General features: G+C 40.8%; 1 protein-coding gene across 4 annotated transcripts in view; it reads right to left on the reverse strand.

The window, feature by feature from the left end:
• The window catches only part of ARVCF (ARVCF delta catenin family member), a 426585-nt gene that overhangs the window by 381585 nt on the left and 29417 nt on the right, over window positions 1-15583 (reverse strand). For all 4 annotated transcript variants that reach the window (XM_054006116.1, XM_054006118.1, XM_054006119.1 and 1 more), the window contains exon 2: window positions 14548-14619. The gene's annotated coding sequence lies outside the window, so the exon portion shown is untranslated. The remainder of the gene's footprint in view (window positions 1-14547; window positions 14620-15583) is intronic.

Consider the following 15583-nt stretch of genomic DNA (forward strand, 5'->3'; position numbering starts at 1 on the left):
GTACAAATAAGCGATGGCCACGTTAACACCACCCTATACCGAAAACCCACCAACCACTATGCCTACCTTCATGCCTCCAGCTTTCACTCCAGACACACCACACGATCCATCGTCTACAGCCAACCGCTGAGGCACAACCGCATCTGCTCCAACCCCTCAGACAGAGACCAACACCTACAAGATCTTCACCAAGCATTCTCAAAACTACGATACCCACACAAGGAAATAAAGAAACAAATCAACAGAGCCAGACATGTACCCAGAAGCCTCCTGCTACAAGACAGGCCCAAAAAAGAAACCAACAGAACTCCACTGGCCATCACCTACAGTCCTCAGCTTAAACCTCTCCAACGCATCATCAGTGATCTACAACGCATCATCAGTGATCTACAACCCATCCTGGACAATGATCCCTCACTTTCACAGACCTTGGGAGGCAGGTCAGTCCTCACCCACAGACAACCCACCAACCTTAAGCATATTCTCACCAGCAACCATGCACCGCACCATAACAACTCTAACTCAGGAACCAACCCATGCAACAAACCTCGATGCCAACTCTGCCCCATATCTACACCAGCAACACCATCAAAGGACCTAACCAGATCAGCTACATCATCACCGGCTCATTCACCTGCACGTCCACCAATGTTATATATGCCATCATGTGCCAGCAATGCCCCTCTGCTATGTACATTGGCCAAACTGGACCGTCACTACGCAAGAGGATAAATGGACACAAGTCAGATATCAGGAATGGCAACATACAAAAACCTGTAGGAGAACACTTCAACCTCCCTGGCCACACAATAGCAGATGTAAAGGTAGCCATCTTACAGCAAAAAAACTTCAGGACCAGACTCCAAAGAGAAACTGCTGAGCTCCAGTTCATTTGCAAATTTGACACCATCAGATCAGGATTAAACAAAGACTGTGAATGGCTATCCAACTACAGAAGCAGTTTCTCCTCCCTTGGTGTTCACACCTCAGCTGCTAGCAGAGCACCTCACCCTCCCTGATTGAACTAACCTCGTTATCTCCATACTGATTTATACCTGCCTCTGGAAATTTCCATTACTTGCATCTGAAGAAGTGAGGTTTACCCACGAAAGCTTATGCTCCCAATACTTCTGTTAGTCTTAAAGGTGCCACAGGACCCTCTGTTGCTTCAAACTTTTCTGAAATTTCCAGCTGTTACCATATGACCAAACAAAATACCAGCATTTTGGGTTTTTGTTTTTTTCCCCTCTGTCCCAATTAGCTTTTGACTTTAGGGGACCAATAATTACTACTGTATTTTATGCTTCCCGATTAAAAGAGTCACATTAAAAACACTTACTATTTTATTTACAGGGTGTAAAAGCTTTAATCATGCTGCATTGTCACACTTCATCAGATGCTTCTCAGCATCTGGATAAATTTTAAATTTATTACATCGGATTAACTTAGTTCAAGAGATAATGAAAAACTGTGGCCACTGGTTTCAAGTGTTATTTTCTCCTAAGTGCCAAAGAGGCGCACTATATGCAGAAATTAGGAAAGTGTTGACATAACAAACATTTTGATTATCTTGAGATTTAAATGCAAGGTTTAATCTGTACTCATTATTATTCAGAAATGAGGCAGGCTACAGATAGTGCAGTCTCTTTAAATTACTTTCCTTTGAAAGGCTAGAGGGCCTTTTTTTCTCTTTTAAGCACAACACAATGGAAAAGAAGCCCTTCTGTGTTTATATTGATCAGAAATGCACATCAAAATAATTCCATTTCTTAAAAGACAAAAAAGTGGTTACAGTATTTACAAAGGAAAAATGTATGGCATTATGCTGTGAGCCTGTGACTGACAAGTTAAGCAAGGTCTGGCCGTGTTACTATGTGGATGGGACACCAAACACAATGGATAGTGTTCTCATCTCTGGGTCTGTTATGGAACCAGAGGGCAGTGGGCTGTTGGATCTTTCACCTTTCAGCTAAGATATATGGTAGAAGATATATGGCATTAATAGACCCACGGCACTTCTTAGAAGGGTGTTTGATAAATTCCATTGTAGGTAACTGCACTGCATCTATTGTACTTTTCCACTGCAGTTTCCAGTAGGCATGTGCTCTTCACTTCTTTTCCTAAAATATTTTAAAACACTGCTGTGTGCTGTTAATTGCTACCTGCTACAGGGGCTGAGGTGATACCTATGGTAGCATATCACACTAAATTCTATAAAGCATACTGGAATCTGCTGGGATTGAAGAACTGGATAAATGCAATATACCTCACCCTCAAAATCCAGTGTGTTTTCCATATTCTGTTTTCTGTGCTTCTTTTCCAACTTCTCCATATATGATGCAAAGCACAGGTCTTTTTTATCACAGCAGGCTAAAATGATTTATCTTTGCCTTGTGTGAATGGGCTGAGTCCACACTTCATTCCATCCCCTGCCTCTACTCTCCTCCTGATACACAAACCATAGGATATTGTCCAAACACTCACTCCTTTTCTGGAGTTTGCTTTATTTTTAAAATCAGCTAGCAGATCCCTAAGAGAATGCACTCAGTAGTTTTAAATGGGCTTCTCACCCAGGTTTCTTGTCACCCCCGCAGAGAGCCCCCCAGGCTTTAATACCCCTGAGTTGGAGCTAAAGAATTCCACCTACTATGCCCCCAAATTGAAAATGCAAGTAAGCTTTGCAGCTTCCTATGGGACCTGATAGTCTGACACTCAGTCATACCACAGTAAATAGAGATAGATCCAATCCAAAACCAAAGATCCAAACACTCTCAAATTTTACCTATGTTCAGACTCAGATCTGAGCTTTCCAGCTGAGATCAATCTCTAATAAAACTTTGCTTCAGTACTCCAAGTTATTTTCAGTGTAAAAAACAAATTATAGGAATCAACGTTAATCCATGGTATTTAGTGGGCACTATGAATGTAGAGTGAAGAACATTTGCTAAACAAAAGTAATGAGCTCCCTTTGCAGTTGGGTTTTTATGCAGGTGCACACAACCTAGGTAGAGAAAGAAAAACATTCTTTAATTAATTACAGACTGAACTTTTCTTTTCTTTTTAATTCTTTGTCTTCACAATTAAAAAGATGGTGAACCTAGTTATTAACTGAACTGTTGTGGACCAAAATCAGCTCTTGCATGTGTGCAGAGCTCCCAAGGAAGTCAAGCAAACCAGTATTGAAATACTAATTTGTTAAGTGACTAAGTGTAGTTCCATAACAGCTACCAGATTTAAAAAAAAAAAAAAAAAAGGTTCACAAACAGTCCCATGAAATTTAGCAAAGACACAGCGAATAACGATCCCTTAAGCATGGTCCATTACTTTGCAAGTTTAACTAATGTAAAAGTACATGTATTCGGGTGTTCTTTCCCATCCAGAGACTCAGGAGTCCCTACATTTCTATGAAAGAAAACTCTTATAACCACTATTACTAACCCATGTGCTGTCTGAAATATCAATAAAGTCAGTCCATAACAAACATGTCATCAAGATAGAACCAGAAGGGATCCCAGACTGACAACTGTTTACTACTAATAGTTAACTACTATTGGCCTGTATATAGTGAGTTAATTCTACAATAGTTAAGATTATATTGTTTTACCTATGGGGTCCTCTTAAAAGTTAATTTCCTCTAAATTACAGATAAGAGTTAAGTTTCAGTGAGGTGAATAAGGATTAATGACAAGCTGGTTTAATGCTGCTCTTGCTACCAATTAACCAAATTTAAAAGGTTGTTGGAAAGACACTGACCCCTCTTAGGTGTTTCTGTAATCAACTAAAGGATGTTTTCCTTTCTTACCTAGATTGTGTGCATCTGCATAAAAACCCAACTGCAAAGGGAGCTCTTGCTACTTGTTTAGCAAATGTTCTCCATCCTACATTCATAGTGCCCACTGAACAAGAGAGACCCTGATCTTCATACAGGCATGGATCTGCCCAGGGGGATCTCACTGAAAACTTGGGGATTTAGATTTTACAGTCTCAAGTTCTTTGATGGCAGAGAACTTTTTTCACTCTTTAAAATGTGGTGTAAATTTACAGTGCTATGGGAGTCATTTGTTAATACTATTAAACTATTGGCTTGTTCTTCCCTGCAGTTGCTTTATTCATAATGTATACATGAAATGCATATTCCCAAAAGGAAGGCTGGGATCATGAATACTGATTTTACCATGACTATAACAATCAAATAATCTGTTCATCAATCAGCTTTCATTAATGTTGCTGCAACTATTAAGAATTGCAGGATAGACATTTACGTGAGTGTTGCATGTGCACTTACATTCTTCCTGGCCTAACCCTTTTGTCTCCATTGCTTGCTCAACTCCATGCCTTATTCCACATGCCTAAAATAGTGCCCCTGTTTATATAAGCTCTCTCCAATAAGAAACTTCTGAAGATACATGAAGCATTCAACTATCATTGCCAAACCTTACTATTATGTTTTGTCGTGTATTTTATTTGTGCCTTTAAATTATAACAGATTACAGTCTCAAAGGATTTATGTTTGGCATTGTCCTCAGTATACATCATGTACATTTGTGGCCTCATATAAGTTTATTTCATTAATTAATCCAGGACTACCTACCTCAGTCTAAAGCATGACACTTCATTATACAGATAGGGAAACCGAGGCATAGATTTTAAGAGACTTAATCAAAGTTCATACAGGAAGTCAACAACAGAACTAAGAACATAACCCAGTTCTGATGACTCCCAGCCCTGCTTATTTCATGCTTCCTGTCAAGAACCATCATTACCTGCTTTTTGAGCCCTGAAATATTTGAGTGTCTTAAAGTGGGAGAGATGCCCTGCTGTTCAAACTGGAGAGACACAATATATTCTTTCCATTGGTTCACATCTAGTAAGTTAATTTTGGTAACTGATCACTCACCAACCTGACAAGCCACCAATCCACATGGAAAGCTGCTGTGAACAACTAGACAATTTCTGCTGACAGTTCAAAGTGCCTAAATTGATTATTGCTTCCACAGTATGTGTCACATTCTGGGGTCCAATTCCAGACCAGTGAGGGGTTGTCACCACCAGCCCTGTAACCCTGGATGCCTCACAATGCTTTGCTGTTATAGCTCTCAACCTGAGCTGCTCACAACCAACATACTAGAATACAGGTTACACCTTGAGTGCCTATGCGCTAGACAGCCCTCGTTCAGCAGTTCTGACCCCAGCAGCCTGTCCAGAGCCCCACTCTGGCTTCAACCAGCATTGGTTACCACTTGCAGGATGACCCCAACACACTCCAGTCCCAGTTTTTCCCAAAACTGTGGGCTCTGCAATGTCCAGCTCCCTCCTGAACAGTTCAGAGAAATAATATGGTTCATTTGTTCTTTAAAGACACAAAAACACATCACAGCATATTAGCTTAACTGGGATGAATACACCATTCCCATTAAACACTGCACTGAGTAGGTTTATAGTGTAATAAAACAAACTTATTAACAATAGCACATAAGTTAAGTGATGCCAACTAAAAGTAATAAATTTAGAAAGGGTTACCAGCAAATCAGAGTGAAAACATGCATCAAAAGTCTAAAACTTTATCTAGCAAAATACAGGCTTTGTTCAAGACAGTTTCTCTCACCAGTCATTCTTCCTTACAGCCATGGCCGACTTTCTCTCAGACAGGAGGACCTTCCACAGAAGTACAAGGTGTTGACATCCCTTGTTGTCTTATGTGAAAGATCTTTGCCAAAACAGGTTTCTCACCTATATTCACTTTGTTTAGCTTAAGTAGTTAACACATATTTAAGGGACTATTCAATCTGTTCCACCTTGTATTTAGCTGTAATACTGAGTACATTTCCCATACCCAAAGAAGAGCTCTGTGTAAGGCTACGTCTACGCTATGCAGCTCTTAGCGACAGGGCCGTGTCACTAAAAGGCGCGCAGTGTAGCTGCTGTTTGTTGGCTCTCCTGCCGACAGAAAAATTTCCATCCCCAACGAGTGGCATTAGCATTGTCAGCACGAGAGAGCTCCTGCTGACAAAGAGCTGTTCACATCGGCGCTTGTTGTGGGCAAAAGTTTTGTCTTTTGGGGGTGGGGGGTGTTTTTTAACACCTCTGAAAGACAAAAGTTTTGTGGTTCAATTGCCAGTGTAGACATAGAGACAAGCTTTTGATCTTAGGCTATCACCAACATAAGTAGGTCCAATAAAATATAGTACCTCACCCACCTTCTCTCTCAAACAGCTGGTTTACACACATTTCAGAGGTAATTCCAGTATATTTTTGTAACATTTAATACCCATTGCGTATGTACATCATGACAGAATATTAATGATCAGTGAGTTATTAGTTTTTAAATGATACCTCATAAGGCATATTTTGTACAAAGATTATTACAATAGGCATGGTGTGAATCGAGGAGTGCTCAGTGTCACAGCAGGGGAGGGAACATAAAATAAAACATACTAGTAGGAATCTGGCATTGACTTCCTCAGAGCAGACTTCCAATCTGTTCTAAAAACAGAGTCCTCATACTTTGTGAAGGCCAAACTCACTAACAACATAAGGTAAGAAAGTACAGTTCAAGCCTTCTCCCCAAGCCTGTCTGCTCCTCCTGGGGTTCTATCTTACAGAATCACAGAGAAGAGCTGGTCAGGAATTGAAACACACCCAGCCCAGAATAACTAAAAGTCCAGTGGTTATGGCACACACTGGGGATGGATGGGTCTCAATCTCTCACAAAACTCAATAAGTCTTTGTTTTGCCACATGCAAAAATCAAAACAATTTGACAATTTTCACGAGACAGGAAAACCATTTCCCACCCAACTCTACTGCTCAGCCAACACCTTAGATATTCTTTCCTCTTTTCATTCCCTCAAGGCTTGATATTGGGGACAGGTGGTGTACGAGAGGGCTATTTCAGCCACTTTCTCCTTGACAGAGCATTAATCCCTTCCTACCTTGTTCCATTGTGGATTTTGTCCACCCCTGCTTTTATGAAAGACAGTGTTGCTTAATGACAGGTTTCAGAGTAACCACAAGTACTCCTGTTCTTCTTTTTAGTGTTGCTTAAGTCCCTTTATTTAGTGTATTAAAAAAAAACTTCCTTAGATAGACTTAGGTGTATTGCACAGCCTTTTATGTTGCCAGAAAAGAGTTTCAGGGCATGTCTACACTTACCGGTAGATCAGCACTGCTGCAATCAATGCAGCAAGTGTCGATTTAGCGGGTCTGGTGAAGACATGCTAAATCGATGGGAGAGCACTCTCCCATCGATTTGTGTACTCCACCTCTCTGAGAAGCATAAGGGAAGTCGACAGGAGACGCTCTCCCCCTGACACAGCGCAGCGTAGCCACCACGGTAAGTGGATCTAACTACATCAACTTCAGTTACGTTATTCACGTAACTGAAGTTGCGTAAGTTAGATCGACTTACCGTGGTAATGTAGACCAGCCCTCAGTGACATAGCATTGAGTGGAAGAGAAGGTACATCCAACAGGCCCCAGAGCAGCTAGCCACCTGTAAAAGGGCTACACTCATAGTTCTGGTGAAGCGAGTGCCAGCATGCTGCAAGTGTTATGCAGCAATTGCACAAATCTACAGATTCAGTAATTAGAGGGGAGAGAAATCAACCTGCCAAAAACAAAGACAAACCAGTGAAGCAGTTTTATATGAACAGAAAACTTCCAGGGCAACAACATGCTCTTATTTATTGGATTTACTCCAGAATTAAACCAGTATAAATCAGTGGAGTTACTCCAGATTTGAAATAGTGTAACAAAGAAGAATTTGTCCCTACTTTAACTGGCACACAGAGATTGTCAGAGAAAGCCTATTTATGAAAAGGTTGTGTACTTCTAGATCTGGATTCCCAGTGCTAGTCAAACTAATGAATAATGTATTTGTGCAAAATTAATAACTGAGTGCTACCAATATACGCCACAGTTTCCAAAAACCCATGTAAAATAAACTTGACGTCCTAACCAGAGACAAATCTTGAAGGCCTTAATCAGGTACAACTCTCACGCAAGTCAGTATTTCTTCTGTGGGTACCTGCTGAACTCAGAAGGTGTTGCACCTGATTAAGGACCTCCATATTTGCCAAACAGTGCATACCATTAAATCATGATAACATGAAACTGACTGTTCAAATTCATTTAAGACCTATTACATGAAAATCAGTGTTGCCAACTGTAAGAGGCGCTTTTCAAGACACCACAATTTTCCCCCAAAATAAAATTCCTATAAATAGAGCAGCTGGATCCTGGACATTCTCTATCATATCAAGAACTGGAGCAGCCATGCTCCAGTCTTCACTGGGGATTTTCCTGTGTTCCTTCCATTGCTCTGTGTGTTCCAAGCTTTCATCTAATCCTGTTTTTTTCTGCTTTAGATTAATAAAATATTGCACCAAATATATTCCATGTATTTTTAACATTGAAGTTTCAAACAGCAAAATGAGCCAGTCATTTCATGGATAACCATAAGAGAAACTGTACAATGCATCCCTAATGTAAGACTGTTCAATTAACATTAAAAAAGTCCTGGTAAGCACTTTCATGATAGATGCACTCAGTAAAAAGAACCTATGTGTTAATTCATTGCTTTTTCCTTCATCTTCCATGATGACAGCAGATGTGACCAAAGTGTTTTCAAGCTTCTGTTCGTTCACTTTGTTTTAGGAGCATGACTTTATAGATGGTGATTTATACAAATCAGTTATTTTTTCCTTTCTCCTACCCCACTATGGATACTCCCAGATTTGAGGTCAATGTTTGATATCAAACACTTTACCATAATTCAGATTGTGGTTTTGAATCATCAAAGCAAAGACTAGCTTTGACTACAAGCAACTAAGCAACACATAAAGGATTCAGAAAAGAAAAAAAAATTCTTTTTTACCCAATTCAGCTTAAATTTTTATATCATCTGACAGACCTATATATTTTGAGCTCTTGAGAAAGCAGCAATGTTTATTCTTTCAAAGATCATTCCAGGATGAACACTGGCAGGAGACGACTATGCAATTGTTACTTGTAATGGCACCTTTCCTTCTTAAATATTTAATGGAAGTTATTACTATATAGTCAATATATTTCTTGCCTGCCAAAAAGTGCACACTTTTGGAAAATAACTGTCTATGCAAGAATGAGGTTAGGACATATGAAATTGTTGTTTTCATAATATTGGATTGAAAGACTGCAGAACTGAAATAATATGCAGTTTTAGAAAACTCAAGACCTATGGTTAAATTCCTCCTTTTAATTTTAGCACAGTACTGAGATGTGTAGAGTGGCTTTGAAACTCTCTCTTGAATCCCTGAGGATGTGACCAGTGATGTCTGGTGCTGAAGAATTTAGCCATTAATGTTCACTATATACCTGATCCCAACAAGTGCTCAGCCACTGCAAATCTCACTGAAGTCAATTTAAAGAGGGTGCTTAGCACATCTAAAGATCAGGCCCTATATGCAGTAGAGGAAATGGAAAAACAGCCTGAACACTTTAAAAAAAAATTCTCTAAGCTTGGTCTGCTAATGGTACAATATGTTTTGGAGTTAAATGGACAAGAGGACAATATGGATGGCCTGGCAGAAGCACCTAAAAGTCCTTACCCATACCCAAATGTAGTGTATGAAAGCAAACTACTTTCTTCATACCAACTGTGTAGATGGTTACACAGCTTTTTGTGGGAGTCTAGCTATAGCATATGATTATAATTGTGCTTGAAAGAAATGGCACAATTTTTACACTTATAGGACTGGTACTGCTCCTACTGAAAGCAATGGAAATTAAACCACTGAGTGTGATGGGAGTATGAGCAGGTCCAAAATGGTTCTGGCTTTTAAGATTTTCTATCAAGTTCTCTACGGCTTGTGGAAAATTCAATAAATTTTCAAGATCACTATCCTCCAGTCAATGATCAATTAAAATAAGCTTAAAATTATTTTAAAAATAAGCTGTCTGAACAAGCAGGCTACACTTTGTAGAGAAACTAGCCAACGTACTCCCGGGTCTGATAAGCAATCAGCTGAAAGCACCATCATTCACAAAATGAATGGTTGTCCTGATTAAAGGTGACACCTTCTTTAAAATGAGAGAAGAGCACACCTAACTCCTGAAATAAGCAAATCACTTTTAGTCACAAACTCTATAAAAAAAATAACTTTTGTAATGATCCTACAATTTACTGCCTGTGATGAGGTACATAAACTTCACACTGAGATAGAAGGGGTTAAGCAGCCATTCTGGGCTCAACCAGCCCTGCCCCACTGCAGCTGCAGAGCCTGCTATATCTGGAGGAGGAGTTTAAAACAGAGCCAAATAGACCTTGTGAAGATAGCTCCTCAGTAGGGCATAGTGCAGTGGTTCTCAACCCGCAAGCCGCTTATGGCCCAACCAGCACACAGCTGCAACCCATGTGACATCCCCAGGGCCATACAGATAGCATATATATATATATATATATATATATATATATATATATAGTGTGTGGATGCAGCCCACATAACACATACAGAGCTGCATATGTGGCCCACAATGGTAAATGGGCTGAGAAACACTGGTATAGTGGGAGACTGTGGTGGAGGGGTGTGCAAGTAGCAGCAGCTATCCTAGGTGCTGAAGAAGGGACTAGCTTGTCCTTACGGATTAAGAAATGCTTTACACTATCTTGTCTTGGAATGTTTGTGAGACTGTGACCATGTCCTGAATTGGAAAAGGAAATAGTAGGAAGTGGTCCAGGGAGGCAGCCTCCAAACATTCCTAGATACTTGATCTTAATGCTATTTGCAAGGCTGTGGGTCGAAGCTTGGTAGAGAAGAAGGGCCAGGGTTCCCCTGCCAGCCAGCCATGAGGGCAGTATAAACACACACCTTCTAGAGATAAGGGAGATAAAGACATCATACGCCCAGAAGTAAGGGTGTGAGGTCTTTGGGGGGCCCGGGTTGGGGCAGAGACTCCTTTTTGAGGGAATGCTGGACTTCTATACTTCGTTGAAAACAACAAGGAGTCTGGTGGCACCTTAAAGACTAACAGATTTATTTGGGCATAAGCTTTTGTGGGTAAAAACCTCACTTCTTCGAATGCATAGAGTGAAAGTTACAGATGCAGGCATTATATACTGACACATGGAGAGCAGGGAGTTACTTCGCAAGTGGAGAACCAGTGTTGACAGGGCCAATTCAATCAGGGTGGATGTAGATGAGGAGGTGTGATGGCCAGTGGTGTTCTGTTATTGTCCTTGTTGGGCCTGTCCTGTAGTAGGTGATTTCTGGGTACCCGTCTTGCTCTGTCAATCTGTTTCCTCACTTCCCCAGACAGAGACAAACACCTACAAGATCTTTATCAAGCATTTGTAAAACTACAATACCCACCTGGGGAAGTGAGGAAACAGATTGACAGAGCAAGATGGGTACCCAGAAATCACCTACTACAGGACAGGCCCAACAAGGACAATAACAGAACACCACTGGCCATCACATACAGCCCCCAGCTAAAACCTCTCCAGTGCATTATCCACGATCTACAACCTATCCTGGAAAATGATCCCTCACTCTCACAGACCTTGGGAGGCAGGCCAGTCCTCGCTTACAGACAACCCCCCAACCTGAAGCAAATACTCACCAGCAACTACACACCACACCACAGAAACACCAACCCAGGAACCAATCCCTGTAGCAAACCTCCTTGCCTACTCTGTCCCCATATCTACTCTGGTGACACCATCAGAGGACCCAACCACATCAGCCACACCATCAAGGGCTCATTCACCCGCACATCCACTAATGTTATATATGCCATCATGTGCCAGCAATGCCCCTCTGCCATGTACATTGGCCAAACCGGACAGTCCCTCCGCAAAAGAATAAATGGACACAAATCGGACATCAGGAATGGTAACATACATAAGCCAGTAAGTGAACCCTTCAATCTCCCTGGTCATTCTATTACAGATTTAAAAGTCACTATCACTGAACAAAAAAACTTCAGAAACAGACTTCAAAGAGAAACAGCAGAACTAAAATTCATTTGCAAATTCAACACCATTAATCTGGCCTTGAATAGGGACTGGGAGTGGCTGGCTCATTACAGAAGCAGCTTTTCCTCTCCTGGAATTGACACCTCCTCATCTATTATTGGGAGTGGACTACATCCACCCTGATTGAATTGGCCCTGTCAACACTGGTTCTCCACTTGCAAAGTAACTCCCTGCTCTCCATGTGTCAGTATATAATGCCTGCATCTGTAACTTTCACTCTATGCATCCGAAGAAGTGAGGTTTTTACCCACGAAAGCTTATGCCCAAATAAATCTGTTAGTCTTTATGGTGCCACCAGACTCCTTGTTGTTTTTGTAGATACAGACTAACACGGCTACCCCCTGATACTATACTTTGTTGGACTCTGTGGCCCCGAAAAGGGGCGGAATTCAATGATGACCTGGCTGGAGGGCTGAATTACTATCTACTAAAAGAGAGACTGTGACTTTGCTGGAGTGACCACTAGCAGGGGACACTAAAGATGGAGGAAAATTGTAGCCAGGGACCTAATCACTAGGCTTTAACACAGGTAAGCCCTTTCCAATGCAGATACAGCAGCAATGTTTTAAAAGTTGGAGATTTTCCCCCCTTTCTTCACAAATACTCACTAAAGGAATTATTGGTTGCTTATTCATGCCCACACTGATAGGATCTTTTGATGCCAATGGCTATACTGTCTGTTGTTTTGCTATAATTCTGAACAAATGAAGAGGTTTGATAGGGGAGATTTCTATCCAGTTCCTGCCACACTTCTATCTTCTAGTAGCTTTCTAATAGCTCTATGTATTAGCCAACTCATGTAGGACCAAAAACTACAGTACAAGATTTCCTCCGAACTCACCTGCCTCCTATATATTACTTATCATGTTAAAAAGTCATAACTCTTAGCCTTGCTTCCATCCTCCCATATTAATAGTATTTCCTCTTTATCCAATAATCTGATTATTCTAAGGATAATGTTACCAAGAGAACACTTCAGAAACATTGGAAAATTGAACAGTTTAAAAACTCTGGATTTGTGTGACTAACTTTTTCATTTTGTAAGCATAGCTGCCTTCTGCCTTTAGTCATACTTAAGACTAGTAAATTACACCTACAGCATGACATGTACCTACTTTATTCCAAAGGGCTGTTATTTATTGCTTTACCTATTGTCAGAAAACTTCTGCCTGGTGGCAGGGTAGGTTAGCTACCCCAGGAATGGTTCCCTAAAATTAAGGTAATCAAAGTGAAATGTTTGGTCTTCAACTTTGCTGCCTGCACTGTTCTAGTGAGAACTATTCATTGAACACTAGATAAGCAGCCTGGGGGTCAAGTACTCCAAGAACCCATACATCGGGGTGGCCAACCTGAGCTTGAGAAGGAGCCAGAATTTACCAATGTACATTGCCAAAGAGCCACAGTAATACGTCAGCAGCCCCCCATCAGCTCCCCTCCCTGCACCAGCACCTCCCGCCCACTGGCAGCCCCGCCGATCAGCACCTCCCCCTCCCTCCCTGCACCAACTGATCAGCTGTTTTGTAGTGTGGAGGCTCTGTGGGGGAGGGGGAGGAGCGAGGGCATGGCAGGCTCAAGGAAGGGAGCGGGAAGGGGTGGAGTGAGGGCAGGGCCTGTGGCAGAGCCAGGGGTTGAGCACTGAGCACACCCTGGCACATTGGAAAGTTGGCGCCTGTAGCTCCAGCCCCAGAGTCAGTGCCTATACAAGGAGTTGCATATTAACTTCTGAAGAGCCGCATGTGGCCACAGATTGGCCACCCCTGCCATACATGCTTCCTCACAAGTAGATAACTGCCATCATGATACCTGTGTAACATCCCTGTGCTGTAGAAAAATACAAATACTAGGTAAATGACACCTACAGAGCAATTATTAAAGCGTGATCCTTTTACTTCACAAACATAGGTCTCTACCATTTGAACTAAAGATTTCCCCTAGCTGGCAGTACTAGTAAATACCTTTGCCTTGTGAGGGCATAGTCACACACAGCCAGTACCATTACAACTGGACATAGAACTGTAATTTTTTTAGGTCAATTAGGATTATAGCCTAGATGAAGGGGCAGGAAACCAGTTCACCTCTTATTCAGAAGTGGGATGCCAGCAGAAACACTTTGAAAGGATCCATTTATAAAGTTTTGAAGGCTATATTATTATTGTTACAATAGTCTGTTAATTAACTAACATTTTGATTAGCCTGGCATTTGTTTTTCCATAGTATTTTTGCTGTGTCAAGTAAATTGATTCAAACTCTTGCATATCTTAAATTTACAAATATACTCAATTCAATGGTCCTGTTGTTTGATAGAAAGGCCACTAAAGATTATTTCCAGAAAATGAATTTAGTCTTTCACTGCTTTTCTTGTGAGGCAAAGAATGACAATTTTCATACATACTGGAATACTCTGAATACTGGAACAGTAAGGAGTAGGAGAGAGAGGGAAGTAGCAGTTTTGGATTCTAGATTCCACCGCTGTGAAAATTTGTGTTAATAACAGAAAAACATCCTTGTATCTTTGAAAACTGTGACAGCTCTTACCGCTCTTTCAGCCAATTTGACAATCTTCTTCCGCCGTTCACAAAGCAGAACTTAATAAGCATGTGGATGTCCCTGAAAAACACAAGAAGCAGAGAGACCATTGTTCCAGAAACTGTGCCAATAGTGGAACTACTATTGTATGGAGCGGAGTTCCAACATACAGCTTCTCAACCTAAAATGGCTTTTAAAAATGCAGTGTTGTACCCAGGGAGTAAAGCTGCAATGATATGACTTTCAGTGATCTTCAGAGTCACTGCTTATGACAAGGCAAGGTCACAGAAGGCATTTCCCATTTGGTTCAGATGCTGCTAGGCAACTGAGTAGGCTTCTGCTGAAACCTCTTTACAACAAAATTCAAAAAAATCACATGCATGAAAAATATAATGGCAAGATACAGTATAACAGACTCCTCTCCTATTCTTTTTATTAAATATATATGGAGAATGGTAGGCCTGTACTTGAAATCAGTGACCTAACACACGGTGGCTTGTTCAATTATTATTATTGTTACCGGTACTCTAATCATGATGTCTTAAAAATCAAAATCCAATGCCATGTAACATGTGCTAAAATAGGCCTGTATTAGAAACAAATAACTAAGCTTGCCTACAAAAATACTCAACGTTGGCATTTCTCCTGTAAGAGCCAGTGATTGCATGTACATCTGTCAGAGATGGTGTAGAGAATACTTAGTCCTGCCTCAGTGCAGGGGTCTGCACTAGATGACCTATCAAGGTCCCTTCCAGTCTTACATTTCTATGATTCTATGATTATTCAGTTTGGCTGGAATTAATATTCAGAAGAAATATCATGTTTAATTGTATTATTTAATCCAATCCATTAAGGATAATTTACAACAGGAGAGAGGATAAGTCAGTCTTTCTGAAGTGAGACTGGAAAATATACCAGAAGAAAAAATAACAGTGCCCAGTGGTAGATTACATTAACCACATAAAACTACCAGAACACAGCCATCAAGCCACTCTTCTTGAATCACATACATAAATAAAACTTCAGATATGCTAACGAAGGCTTT

This window comes from Malaclemys terrapin, chromosome 16, assembly GCF_027887155.1.
Source record: "Malaclemys terrapin pileata isolate rMalTer1 chromosome 16, rMalTer1.hap1, whole genome shotgun sequence".
NCBI lineage: Eukaryota > Metazoa > Chordata > Testudines > Emydidae > Malaclemys > Malaclemys terrapin.